This window comes from Hypanus sabinus, chromosome 6, assembly GCF_030144855.1.
Source record: "Hypanus sabinus isolate sHypSab1 chromosome 6, sHypSab1.hap1, whole genome shotgun sequence".
Lineage (NCBI taxonomy): Eukaryota > Metazoa > Chordata > Chondrichthyes > Myliobatiformes > Dasyatidae > Hypanus > Hypanus sabinus.
This window is the reverse complement of record NC_082711.1, coordinates 89,760,042-89,775,418: the sequence shown is the minus strand read 5'-3', so window position 1 is coordinate 89,775,418 and position 15,377 is coordinate 89,760,042.

Here is a 15,377-nt window from a genome sequence, read left to right as displayed (position 1 = left end):
ACAGTGCTTCTCCTTGGAGATGCTGCCTGGCCTGCTGTGTTCCACCAGCATTTTGTGTTTGTTTCCTCTTTTTTCGTCTGCTTCTAACTATCATCTACCTGCCTCGCTTCTAACTCCACCTGGCTCAATTTGCCCATTATCCTTCACCCTTTCTCACCACAAATCACCCCTGGCCCCTGTGTCACTACAGCCCCTCTACACAGACTATCTCCCTTTTCTGCTCTTGGTCCTGATGGAAGGTTTCAACTTGAAACGTCAATTCCTCCTCCCCCCCCCCCCACCCATAGATGTTGCTTGACCTGCTGAGGACCTCCATCAGATAGTTCTTTAGAGGTCTGTAATAAGGCAAATTGCAAGCTTATTTATTATGCGTAATGCGTTGCGGCAATGCTCACTGTCCAGAGTACACTGCATTTAAAGAAGATTTAGCTTAATTTGTCGCATGTGTATTGGAACATACAATGAAATGCTCTGTTTGCATTGTAGGATAATGAAATGGGAGGAAACATATGCATAATTCACAACCACTGACGTCGAGTTGGGGTTCACTTTAAGAGGCTGGTCTGACGTGATAACAATGACATGGATTTATTTTACTGCTCTTTATGTTCTGTGTTTGGAGGACAATTAAGGAGTTGTTACAGTTTCCCCTTAAACTCCAAATGCCTCTGCTCTTTTACTTAGAAAAACTTACATTGGTGACCCTGATGCTGTAGGACAATTCCAGAGTTATTCAACATGTCGGCCAACATAGTCACTTTGAAACTGCCCGAGTTTTGGGAGTAAAATGCTATTGCTTGGTCTGCACAAGCTGAGGTCCAATGCACACTGTGAGAAATCTCTGCCGATGACACCAAATACTACTATGTGGTAGCGTTGTTCAGTAGTTCCACAGCAGCGAGAGTGGTGACTGGTTGAACAGCTGCCTAAATACAAAATGCATTGCATGCTGAAAAGTTACCTATTACAGACTTCTGGACTATCGGAGTCTGAGCACGCCAAACAGTTCCTCTCCTTGCCCGGACTGGGGCCTTCGGAGCTAATGGATCACATGCTGCCTCTCCTGGGAAATCACCATCCTTGCTTTATTTTTAAAGAGCTCTTTATGCAGCAAATCCCTGAGTAAGTTTGCATAGCCCTTGCTAATGCACCTATGGGGAGCTTGCTAAAATGACAGACAGTCTACACTCAGCCAGACAGAGGTCTGTAAATACTCCTCCTTTCCTTGCCTCAATAAGCCCGGTCAGCAGGGCTTTCAACACATACATACCCACAGCTGCGAAACAGACAATGCCAGACCTGTGCTTTTACCAAGCTTGAACACTAGGATGTGCTGACCATCTTGCAGCTTGAACAGTGCCAGCACATCAGGACTTAAGAGCTCCGTGAACGCCATGGGCTCCAGCTGACGGGATTGTCAACTGTCCATTACAAACACCCTTTCAGGGCAACGCTTCCTGTGTAACACAGTGCTCAAGTGAGTGTGCTGTCAGCATAGCCTATTCATCAGAAAGCAAAGAGCGACAAAACGCCGCTAAAGACCACCAATGGCAGCAGGATCCAGACTTACAGGATTGATGGGTGATGTTTTGCTTCAGAGGGCAATGGTACACATGGGTCTTTCTCCTGGCTAGAGTGACTAAACCCTCTGCTTGGTGCAGATTTCCTGGTACTAAAGAAGTGCTTAAACACTTGTCTTCATCAAGGAAGATGATGTTGAAAATTCCAGCAGGTCACTGTAATTATATATTTACAGTTATTTAAAAAACATTTGGAATATAAATTTTCACAAAGGAACTTTTGGGAGGAAGACTATTTAAGTTCAATCTTAAAGGAAGGTACAAAAATCAATTAAAATCGATATTGGAAATCTGAAATAAAAACCAAAGTACAGGAGATCCTCAACATGTCAGGCAGTATGTGTTGAAGGAGAAACTGTTAATATTTCAGGTTAGTAACCCTTAAGTCGAAAGGCTGAAATGTCAGTGAAGAGACTCCAAATGGGAGAGAGACATGGATTTAAAGTAAATAATACTGCATGTGATTTTCTATTTATAATGAAAATTTAAAGCCAAGATCAGATAACCATATGTCTTTGTGCAGCTGTAAAGTATATTTGTAGAGCAATCAATAGCATACACTGAAACCAATAATTAACTTTTCTTGAAAATCATTTACCAACTTCTCAGTAGTATTTTTCTCGAACAGTGCCAAATCTGACTGACCATAAAAAAACTTTTCAGCAACGTATTTAAAGAAGCCTATCGGTTAACCTTCTCCCATTACACTTCAAAATATAATACTTTGTTACAGATGTAAAACAATATTTTACCAATACAAGAAAATGTCATAATTTAGCACTGATTTTAAAATTCTGAACCATGTCTTATGATGCTGTTAGTGAGCTACTAGTTACAGAGTAATTAGAGTTGGAGTGTTGGCACGTGGGCAAGTGGTTAAGGCGTTTATCTAATGATCTGAGGGTTGCTAGTTCAAGCCGCAGCTAAGGCAGCGTGTTGTGTCCTTGAGCAAGGCACTTAACTACACATTGCTCTGTGACGACACCAGTACCAAGCTGTACTGGCCCTTGCCCTTCCCTTGGACATCGGTGGCATGGAAAGGGGAGATTTCCAGCATGGGCAACTGCCAGTCTCCCATACAACCCTCCCCTTGGAAACTTTCCAAGGCGCAAATCCATGGTCTCTTAAGACTAATGGGTGCCTATAGAGTTGGAGTGCATATGTTAATCCGTATTTTGTTTACATTTATTGCAAATATCTGAGCTGGAGCTTGAATATTTTAAATTGAGGTACCGATGGAACTTTAACTTTATTTTAATTTTGTAGCTTCAATAATTTACAGCAATGGATAACTTACTCTTGCACTTTACTTGTGATTCATTCATTCTAGAAACTCCAATCTGGGTCAAGCATTCTTAGAATAAGCTGCACAGCGAGTATCCTAGATTCTAATGAGTGCAACAAGCAATTAAAGAGGCAAATTATATTCTGGTTTTCATAGCAAGAGGATTTGTGTGTAGAAGCAATGAGGTCTTTTTTATTTTATTGATTGAGATACAGTGTGGAATAGGCCCTCCTCGCCCTTCCAGCCGTACCACCCAGCAATCCCCCGATTTAAACCTAGCTAATTATAGGACAGTTTGCAATGAGCAATTAACCTACCAACCGGTACGCCTTTGGGCTGTGGGAGCACCCAGAGGAAACTTGTGGTCATGGGGAGAATGTATAAACTCGGTGGGAAATGATCCTAGGTCGCTGGTACTGTAAAGCATTGTGCTAACCACTATGCCACCATGCCTCTGGGTCATAATTAAATAGTTACATTTGGAATGACACCTGATGTTTACAGTTGCCATCAGTAGCTGGCAAGCTTACAATTCTATTAACTGTTATATGAGATCTACACCAAAACTCTCAATATTAGGTGGAGTTGCTGATTGTGTACATTGTTACAGTCAACTTCATATGACTTTCATTTATTTCTGAATCTTTAATGCAACTTCACAAAACACTGGTAATGCCTCACTTGAAATACTTCTGGTTGTCACACTACAGGAAGGATCTAATTGTGCTGCAGAGCATGAAGATCAGATTCATCAGGATGTCGCCTATATTAAAACACGTTAGTTTTGGGAGAGCTGGACTGACTGAATTTGTTTTCCTTGAAGCCAAGGAGGCTGACAGGTGATCTGATATAAACGTGATCTCATGTTTATATAAATTATGAGAGGTGTAGATGGTCAGAATCTTTTTTTTCCATGGTAGGAATATCAAAAGTAAGAGGACATAGATTTAAGGTAGGAGGAAGGATCCCTGAGAGTGGTTGATATTTGGAATATACTGCTAGAGGAGTTGGTGGAATCAGATATAATTAACATGTTGAGAGACAGTGAAGTATGCAAGACAAGGAAGAGTAGGTCTTTATACTGGCAATTAGGACGAGTGTAAATGGACAAAAAAGTCACCACAGATGTGGTGTGCTGTACAGTGTTAGGATTCTAATATATTTCAAATTAACATTTTACTTTCAATGCAAAGCTATAATTGATCAGCATCTTTTGTCTATGTTTCATGGATAATTTCCTTATCTCAATTTTGCTAACCTTCAATATTTAATTTTTTAATTGGTAAAAGTTTTCAAGTTTCTCTGAACTTCTCATTTCACTGCAATAGTATCTCAGTTGTAGCAATGGGGTTAGTTGCTGTGTCCTACAAAATGTTTCATCAAGGTGGGGGAATCCTGCAACTGTGGAATATAACAATTAGGCTGCAATGCAAAAGGCAATGAACAGCATTGGCACACACGTTACAGCAGTCACGTCAAATTAAAAAGAAGCATTTCTCCATTTAACAGCAGCTCAAACTGTATTTGGTTTAATTTTGTTTTTTAAATTTACATCAAATAAGTATTACTATCAATTCTGTTAGATTTTTAATAACTTGAGGTAGATTTCAGATTGATTTTAGACTTGTTATATTTCACCTGGTTCTAATATATCAATTAGTCTAGAAACTGAAATTTTAACCTATTATTGTTACCCATGTAACTCATCACAAACTTGGTTGCAATCTCTCTCTGATTTAAAGTGAACCTTGTTGACAAAGTGAGTTTCTCCAAATAGCATATTGATCTTGATAGTCATCAATCAAGAATATTTAAATAATGCTGGGACAAATATATATTTGAATAAACATTAATTTTGTATCGGCCTAGTGCCTTTCCCTTGGATAACATCGGTGGGGAGACTTGCAGCATGGGCATCTGCTGGTCTTCCATACAATCTTGCCCAGGCCTCAGTCAACATCGAAATCGATGGACAGCTGAAGAAGAGAAGAATTTTGATGATCATTATTGCACTGTTTTGCAATGAATAATGGATGGAGATTGTTTAATTTCTGTGAATACCATAAAGAAATAGAACCATAGAACGTTACAGCGCAGAAACAGGCCTTTTGGCCCTTCTTGGCTGTGCCAAACCAATTTTCTGCCTAGTCCCGCTGACCTGCACCTGGGCCATATTCCTCCAAACCCCTCTCATCCACATACCTGTCCAAGGTTTTCTTAAATGTCAAAAGCGAGCTCACATTCACCACTTCACCTAGCAGCTCAAACCACACTCCCACCATTCTCTGTGTGAAGAAGCCCCCCTCCAACGTTCCCTTTAAACTTTTCCCCCTTCACCCATAACCCATGACCTCTTGTTTTTTTTCTCCCTAGGCCTCAGTGGAAAAAGCCTGCTTGCATTCACTCTATCTATACCCACCATAATCTTATAAACCTCTATCAAATCACCCATCATTCTTCTACGCTCCAGGGAATAAAGTCCTAACCTATTCAACCTTTCTCTGTAACTCAGTTTCTCAAGTCCCAGCAACATCCTTGTAAACCTTTTCTGCACTCTTTCAGCCTTATTAATATCCTTCCTGTAATTAGGTGACCAAAACTGCACACAATACTCCAAATTCGATCTCACCAATGTCTTATACAACCTCACCATTACATTCCAACTCTTATACTCAATACTTTGATTTATAAAGGCCAATGTACCAAAAGCTTTCTTTACAACCCTATCTACTTGTGAAGCCACTTTTAGGGAATTATGTATATGTACTCCCAGATCCCGCTTTTCTACTGCACTCCTTAGTGTCCTAAATTTACCTTGTATATTCTACCTTGGTTTGACCTTCCGAAGTGCAATACCCTCACACTTGTCCGCATTTAAACTCTATCTGCCATTTTTCAGTCCATTCTTCCAACTGGTCCAAATCCCTCTGCAAGCTTTGAAAACCTTCCTCACTGTCCACTACGCCTCCAATCTTTGTATCATCAACAAATTTGCTGATCCAATTTGCCACATTATCATCCAGATCATTGATATAGATGACAAATAACAATGGACCCAGCACTGATCCCTGTGGCATACCACTAGTCACAGGCCTGCACTCAGAGAAGCAATCCTCCACTACCTCTCTCTGGCTTCTTCCATTGAGCCAATGTCTAATTTACTACCTCTCCATGTATACCTAGCGACTGAATCTTCCTAACTAACCTCCCATGCGGGTCCTTGTCATAGGCCTTACTGAAGTCCATGTATACAACATCCACTGCCTTCCCTTCATCCACTTTCCTGGTAACTTCCTCAAAAAACTATAATAGATTGGTTAAGCATGACCTACCACGCACAAACCCATGCTGACTTTTTTTTAATAAGTCCCTGTCTATCCAAATACTTGTAGATCCTATCATCAAAATACTTGTCAATCTATAGTATTAGTAATTCTATTAGTAATATAGTACTGAAGAGAATGCAGAACTGAATGTTTCAAATATTTTTCTCTTGTTTCTTTTCATGGATACAATGCTAGAATGAAAGATTTCATGCTTCTCTAACTACACTATTCAAATAGAGTCCACATTAGTGTTTGTATTTTAATTCTTACAAGTAGCTTCTGGTGATACATGAAATCACTAACCCAAAATTTATTCTGCAAGGTTGAGATGAGTTCAGATAAGTTGTTGCAAGGAAATAGAAAATTATAATAATTAAAGAAATTAAATTGTGTTTCCTGGAAGTATTGGAGTATAAAAATATTATGAAGTATAAAAGTTGTATTATTTGCTGTGTAACCAAAACTATGTAGTCAGCTTGCTAAGCATGTATCCAAAATGAAATCCTAGGAATGTAGAAGACAATGGTGTGTTAAAGGTAGCTAAAGAGATGTAGTCAGCTTTGAAACTTGCTATTTGCTATGCATGTACCCAATTTAGCAGGAGAATGAAATATTAAGAATGTTAATGAAAGGTAGCTAAGAGATGTAGATTAGAACATGATTAAGTCAATGGGATGTACGTGTGGTACGTGTGAAACTGGACCAGGAGATTGATATAAAAAATGCTGTGTCCATAGATCGGTGGGCAATCAGCGACTAGCTCAATGACTGTCTCAGCTTTGATTTGCAAATTAAAGTTTAACCCTTCTTGAAGAATCTTATGTATCTCCTAATCATTTGTGGGGCACAAGAAACCACAACAAAATTGGCGACCGCGACAGGACCGGAAAGAGACCCGCAGAAAGGAAATGGCAGATTGGGGATGCTTCCCAGTCCTCTAGGGACCCCCACAATGCTAACAGAATGAAGGGTGCACCCAAACAAAAGGTAAGCGCTTTTTGCGACAATTTGGACTAAGAATTCTGTTGGCTTTGGGGAGGTCTTGGAGTCTCACAAGTATGGAACCACGGCCGAAGGGTCTCTCCAGTCCAAAGAATCTGGTAGAATTGGGTGTTAACAGAGGAGGCTCAGAGGATTGATCAAGAACACTGCAGTGAGGGTAAGTACAAATAAGTTAAGAAAAAGTCCACGTGGTGTTTGTAAATCCCTGTGGGTACCGCTTTGTATGAAACGAAGGGCTGAACAGGCAGGGAAAGGAAAATAGAATAGAATTAGAGTAGAAAATCCTCAGGGATACCGCCTTAAGAGATAAGGGTCTGAACAGACGGGGTGCAAAGAGCAAGTTCTGTGGGTACCGCTCTGAATAGAGGTCTGCACGGGCAGAACAGAATAGGAAACAAGGACAGTCCAATATATAGTTTAAAGCGCTGGTAGATAGACAATAGACTAGGCATAGAATTAGAGTAAATAATATTATCCAGTAAACGAACTGTGAATCTCTGAAATACCTTAAAAAGAGCGAATAACATGACAGGTAAAGGAACGGCAGTAGAGATTCTGAGCAAAAAATTCCCGTTAATTAAATATGAGATCACAAAAACTTCAGAAAAATGGGAAAAAGGAACCAATAACCTGGTCACAAAGTGGCCAAGAGAAGGAACGTTTGATGCAAGTTTCTGCGAAGAAATGGAGGGACTAATTAAAAATTACAAACCAAAAGATAAATCTAAGAAAAGAGGGCAAAAAAGAGAACAAGAAATGGAAGTGCTAAAACTCTTCAGAATGGAGGGAGAAAGGCTGAGGAGGACAGGTAGAATATTAATTACAAGCGAGGAAGACACTCAGGTGCTGGAAAAACAGCCTGTTAGAGAGAGAGGAGGGTATGGTGAGAAGCTGGCTTCGGCTCCATACCCGGATGCGAAAGAAACAGAAAAACCCCCTCCCTATAATGAGGAAGAAACCCCTAAGCAATGCCCCCTGCTGACAGGGACCCTAAACATGCAGGGAGAAGTACAAGTTTGGGATAATGAGGAAGAAAAAAAAACAATACGAGAAGGAAAAAGCAGCGATATGGAAGGAGATACAGGCAGAAAGGATAAAGGTGGAACAGGTACAGAGAGAAATGGAAGAAGGGATTGAACGGATGAAATACTTGAGAGAGGAAAAGGAATATGAGGAGTATCGGTTATACCATAGAAATAAACAGACTAGAAAAGAATGTGACTCATTGGAGGAGGAAGAGTTAAGTAGAGAGAGAGAGAGAGAGAGGATGTGAGAATTTGTGGGGAAGAGGTAGGAGGCAGAAGCCCAGAAAAGCAGAAGGAGGGTAGGGGAGCGCCTTGCGGAAGTAGAGAGAGAGCCAGATAAGTTACTGAGAGGGGATTGCCAGAAGAGATGAGAAAAATACTCCAGGGGCCAACCAAATATTGAATCAAGACAGAAAGGAAGGACTCCACAAGGAGACCGAGGGAAGAAGAGAATCCCGGAGACATTTGTGTGGGAGGCAGTAAAGACATACCCTGAGACAGATGGGGAGTCAGGTGAGGAGGGGAGCCAGGGCAGTTGGGAAGAAGGAGGAAGAATGATGCCGTTTTTAGTAAAAGGATCAGGACAAGTGCAGTATATCCCTTGGGGATCCCAGGACCTAGAAGGGCTGAAAAACACTCTGCCCAATCTACATGAAGGAGCAGGGAAACGGATGAGAGCCTTTGAAGAAGAAACGGCGGGACAATTATTGGCTATGGGAGATTTGAAGGCACTATTGATAAGGTTGATGGGAGCCTCCAAATTTAACGAACTACTGGAAATGGCTGGCATAGTAAACTCGAACGACCCAAGAACTGATGGAGACGGGTTTGACAGAGTGAGGCAGAGGGTATGACAGGCCCCCAGGAAGCTTTATCCACCCAAAGTGGACCCCAAAGCCTTAAAAGGGGATCCACTGGGAGACACTGAAAACCCGGCAGCTTACGTAGAAAACCAGTTGAAAAGGTGGAGACTGGAGACTGAGCAAGAGGTGGAGAATAGCTTATTTGTGACCTCACTGTTCCGACATAGCATTTTGGATGCAATGCCTCCACAAGTAAAATCCAAGCTGGAGGAAGTGGTTGGGTTAATGTCAAAGACCCCACAAGAATTTAGAGACCACGTGGTCCATGCGGTTGAGAAATACAGGAAAGACAAACAAAGGTTGGTTGAGCAGCAGGAAGAGGTGCAAAGAAAGTTAATACAAATGCAGCTCGAAGAGCTCAAAAAGAAGGAAAAAGAGAAAAACAAAAAGATGCTGCTGGCAACCACCGGTCGGAGTACAGCCATCGAACTGGATGAAGCACTGCTATATGGAAGAACCGATCATACTGTAAGACAAGGGCTGGAAAACCCCATGCCAATAATCGTCTTTGGAGGAGCATTCCCACAAATGCCCTATCAGGAACAGACTAAATTCAAACAGCCCTGACAGGACTGGAAGACCCAAGGAGGGGGACAGAGGAGCTATGGGCAGAGGGCACCAGTGAGGAAACGGGGGGAAAGAGAGGGGGAAATGTAATCAGCCAGGTCACATGAGAAGAGATTGTCCGTTTACACCATGGCCTGTCACACACCAGCAGGAACTGATAAGAAGGGAACTAAAGTTTAGCCAAGGACCAGCCCCCACAGGCCCAAGCGGACCTGTGAACCCCTATGCGAGGTATTAGGGGTGCCCCGAGAACTCGAGTGGGAAGGGACATTACACAACGATAACAAGGGAGGCAGACGAGGAACCCATTGTTCAGGTTATGTTAGAAGGGCAACTGACACCAATGATGATAGATACTGGAGCCACGTACACTTGTGTACAGCCACAGTATGCCCTTCACCTTCCCATGTCAGGAGAGTTTATTAAGATGGTAGGGTTCTCGGGGAAAACACAGTTGACACAGTGCGCGGCTCCAGTGCGGTTGAGAATGGGAAATAAAGGAATTGTTTTGCCGGTGCTAGTATTTAAAGGAACTCCGATTAATTTGTTAGGCAGAGATGCCTTATTGAAACTGGAATTAAAATTGGAATGCACCAGAAATGGGCTGAGTGTGGAAAGAGCAAGGGCTCAATTGATAGTGCGAGAAGACAAGAAGGCTAATGTCTTTTGGATAGGAGACGTCGCAGATCAGATTTAGGAAACCTGGGAAAAATGGAAAAAGGGCGTGCAGGCTATATTACCCAGGGCTGTAATGGCCAAATCTGAGCTACATTGTACAGTGATTTTTGACGAGACTCAGAACAGGGAGTTAGAGGAGAGATGGCACCTGGAGGCATGTACCCAGCAGCACCTGGAAGGGGAGGCTGTGATAATTGGAAAGCAAGGGGCAGCTTTACACGTTAAGTGGAACACCTTTTTAGAAAAATGGTACAGGATACCGGAGGCTGCGCCCCACGTAACGTTGTTGGTAAACAAGGGATATCAGTCTAAAGATTTAGGACCCTTAGTTAAGAGTCCTGAAACCGTAACAGTGTGGAGGAAAATCATGCTAGAGGTGTGGATATCAGAAGACAACAATTGCATTAAAATAATGGTAAGTGTAGATATGGTAGGGACAGTGAGAGAGGTCGAAATAACTCCCCAACCACACCTGCCCTTGCTGGGAAAGGAAAGAGGCCAGCAGAAAGATAGAAGGTTAGATGAGTTGCCATCTATTCTGTGGTCACAGCATGACACGGACGTAGGGAAAATAAAAACAGCTAGTCCGGTGGAAATAAGGCTAAAAAGGGGAGCAATTCCACCCAGGAGACCACAATACCCTCTAAGACAAGAAGCAGAAGAGGGAATAGCATCGACAGTGCAGTGGTTGCTTGAAATAGGGGTGCTTAAAAGAACAAACAGTCCATGCAATACCCCATTGCTACCGGTCTTAAAAGCAGATAAATCTAAGTGGAGATTGGTGCATGATTTGCGAGTGGTAAATGATGAGGTAGAGGACTGGCCAGCGGTAGTCCCCAACCCACACAAGCTTTTGAGTAATGTTCCACCAGAAGCAAGTTACTTTTCAGTGATTGATTTGTGTTCGGCTTTCTTCAGCATTCCTCTAGTCTAGCCGATCAGTGTCAGTATCTGTTTGCATTTACTTACAGAGGTGCTCAGTATACCTATACCAGAATGCCGCAAGGATTTAAACATTCACCACACGTTTTTAATCAGGTGTTGAAGACAGACCTAGAGGGTATGCCATTGGAAAGTACATTGTTACAGTATGTGGATGACCTGTTGACTTGCTCCCACAGTAAGGAACAGTGTGAGCAGGACACTGTAACTCTGTTAGAGAAGCTGGCGCACAGAGGACATAAAGTATCTGAAAAGAAACTGCAATTTTGCACACAGCAAGTGGAGTACTTAGGCAGGGTAATATCCAAGGGAGTGAAGGTGATAGCACCAGATCAGATTGAGGCAATAACTAAGGCCCCCAAACTCCAGACTGTAGGGCAGATGATGACGTTTTGGGGAATGGCAGGGTACAGCTCAGATTGGATAGGAGAATATGCTGAGATTGTGGCACCTTTGAGAAAGATAATGAAAGAAGCAGAACATACAAATTTGAAGAACGGCTTACAGTGGAATGGAGAGGCGGAGATAGTTTTCAATACTATTAAGCAGGAATTGCAGTCAGCACCAGCATTAGCTTTGCCTGACTACGAGAAGGTTTTTCATTTGTATGTATCTAACCGACAGGAGGGTTATGTCACAGCGGTTCTAACACAAGAGACAGGCACAGGAAAAGCAAAGCAGCCGATAGCATACTACAGTACGAGACTAGATGAGGTGGCTCAGGGGTATCCACCCTGTTATCAGGGATTGGCGGCGCTGTACTATGCATATGAAAAGGCATCATCTGTAACCCTGGGCCGGGGGTCGGCAACCCGCGGCTCCGGAGCCACATGTGGCTCTTTTACGTCTGTGCTGCGGCTCCCTGTTGCTTTGGGAAATAATTGGTCAGTATTTAATTAAAATGTATTTTATGTTAGTTTGTTAGTTTTTGAAATGTAATTCTAAATTTGAAGATTATGGTGATCTTGTACAATCTAAATAAGACGTTGTGGCGGGCGACCCATTTCCTGACACATCTGAACCGGCTCACAATTAGCCAGCGTTCAGGCTAAGGGAGATAGCCTACGGGGGTTTGTGAGTACGTGTCTTTTGCAGCATCCGCGCCCATGGGTGGCGGGATGAGGGAGGCTTAAAAGCAAGGCTGTTTAGTTCGAATAAAGCTATCTTTGACTGCAGTTTACTGACTGCGTGTAGCACACCGCTACAACGTGTTTTTATCGCTGGCTGTCCAGAGGGGAGGTGCTGAAACGCTTTGTCGCGTGTCTGGAAGAAGTGAAAACTTTCCTGGGCAGCAAAGGGCTCACCTTTCCTGAGCTGGAACAGCCAGAGTGGCTGGAAAAGCTACACTTCATGGTAGACATGACAGCGCACCTGAACACGCTGAACACAGCTCTTCAGGGGTAAGGACATACAGCCCTGCACATGTTGGAGGATGTTTTGGCATTCGAGCGCAAGTTGACAGTGCTTGCCGGAGATTTACAGAAAGGCACATTGTCTCACTTCCCCAATTTGAGAGAGTTCAAACAAGGTCACAACATGATAAATTCGGAGTATTTACATTCTGCAATCATCGCAATGCAAACATCGTTTGGGAAACGCTTCTGTGAGTTCAGAAAGGAAAAAAACACCTTATCCTTCCCGGTCACTCCCCTAAGCATCGATCCATCCCTACTGAATACGACTGCATTGTCAGGTGTGAGTCAACCTGACCAAGTATGATAAATATTTTAATTGCCTATTATTTTACGTATATTCATATGTTTTCATTGTTCAGTGAAATAGTCCTTTTATTTTTCAGGTTGACAGCTGGCTGACGTTATTTTTGGTTTGCTGCTGGCTGTAAATTTAAGTTTGGCGTTTTTCATAAATACAAGAAGGACTCAAATAGACGTTGAGTATTTTACTTAAAAGTAACCTTCAACCCAACGTCTTTTTTTCAGAGTTCTAAATGTTTTTGTGGCATGCAGAAATGTAATTTCGTTTTTTCTGCAGAAGTTCATCAATTTCATAAATGCAACACATTATAGTTTGTTTATACATACCATAAAGGCAAAACAAAATGTTGTATGCAGTGTTATTTCATTTTAAATGTCAAACGGATTTTGCGGCTCCCAGTGTTTTCTTTTCTGTGGGAAACGGGTCCAAGTGGCTCTTTCAGTGGTAAAGGTTGCTGACCCCTGCCCCTGGGCTATCCTGTGACTCTGTATGCGCACCACAAAGTAGCAGAATTGCTGGAAAGAGGGAAATTTGTGTTGACGCCAGCCAGGATAGCAGCGTATCAGATGCTATTGACATTTCCAGATATAACTATACAGAGATGCACTACCAGTAATATAGCCGATTTTGTCCCTTTAGGCTATGAAGGAGAACCCCATGATTGTGTAGGGAAGATGATGACATTTGCCAAATTGAGAGCAGATTTACGGTCAGAACCACTGGAGGATGCAGATAAAAAGGTTCTGTTCGTAGATGGCTCTTGTTATAGGGACTATGATGGAAATCATGCAGGGTTCTCAGTAGTACAGCAGGATCAGTTGAGCTATAAGATTATTAGGATGGAGTCCTATCCCCAACCGTGTTCCGCCCAACTAGCGGAAATCAAAGCCCTGACAGCTGCGTGTGAAATGATGGAAGGTGAGAAAGTAGATATCTATACTGATTCGGCATATGCTCATGGAGTATGCCATTTGTTCGGGGCAGTGTGGAAGCAGAGAGGTTTTAAAAAAAAAGTAATGGAGATCCCATTCAACATTGTCAGCAAATTCTAGACTTAATAAAAGCCATAATGAAACCTAAAGCATTGGCTATAGTAAAATGCCAGGCACATAAAAAGGGAAATGATGTAATAACAAAGGGAAATCAAGCTGTGGACGAGGCAGCCAGAAAAGCGTCTGGGTGTACATCAGCTGTCATTGCCCTCCAGGTAAGACTAACTCCAGAACCGGAAGTAGAGGACCTGATTGAAATACAAGGTAAGGCAACTTTGGCAGAACAGACAATGTGGAGAAAAAGGGGGACCAAGCAGAACCCGGAAGGCTTGTGGAGCATGGAAGACGGTTTGTTGGTAGCGCCCACCCCTCTACTGACGATTCTGATTTCAGAAACGCATGGGATGGACCATTGTGCAAGGGGGAAAGTGATAAAGAAGGAAGGGTTTTGGTCACCTTATTTACAGGCTTCAGTGGACTTTGTCATGTCACAGTGCGAGGTATGCGCACAGAATAATGTTCGAAAGGGAATTACAACCCCAATAGGTCACATTCCTGTACCTGAAGGACCATTTAAACATCTAGTGATTGATTACATAGACATGATAAAGACAGTGAGAGGGAAAAGATACATGCTGGTAGTAATTGATCGATTTAGCAGATGGGTGGAGGCGGTATCTTCAAGAGATCAAGGGGCCAAGACAGTGGTAAAATTTCTGATAAATGAAGTGATCCCAAGATTTGGAATACCTACAGAAGTTAGCTCAGACAATGGTTCAGCTTTTATCCAGAAAGTGGTCAAACTGATACTACAGGCACTGAGGAGAAAGCAAAGATTTAGATGTGTATACCACCCTCAGTCGCAGGGCATGGTAGAGAGAATTAATGGAACCCTGAAAGCCAAACTAAACAAAATTTGTGCAGACACTAAACTTAATTGGGTCGATGCTTTACTGTTAGCATTGATGAGTTACCGCATGCGAACTAATCTAATAACATTCCTGACACCGCACGAGATGCTCACTGGGAAGCTATCATACCTGTGATAGGGGTAAGCAAAAATGTTGAATGGATAAACTATATATACTACAATCAACAGAGATTCATCAACTACACCGATGATGCACTGGAGGCCTTAGGGCAACAGCTGGATGCAACTAGCAGGATGGCGTGGCAAAACAGACAGGTACTGGATTGGCTTTTGGCAGAAAAAGGGTGTGTGTGTGTAATGTTTGGAGAACAATGCTGCACTTTCATACCGAACAATACTAGCCCAGAAGGGTCTTTCACCAGAGCAATGAATAAATTAAAGAACCTGCGGACGGAGGTCAAACAGAATGCAGGGTTCGGACATCAGTTTTTTGATTGGTTAGAAAGTAGACTCGGAGGATGGGGAGCATG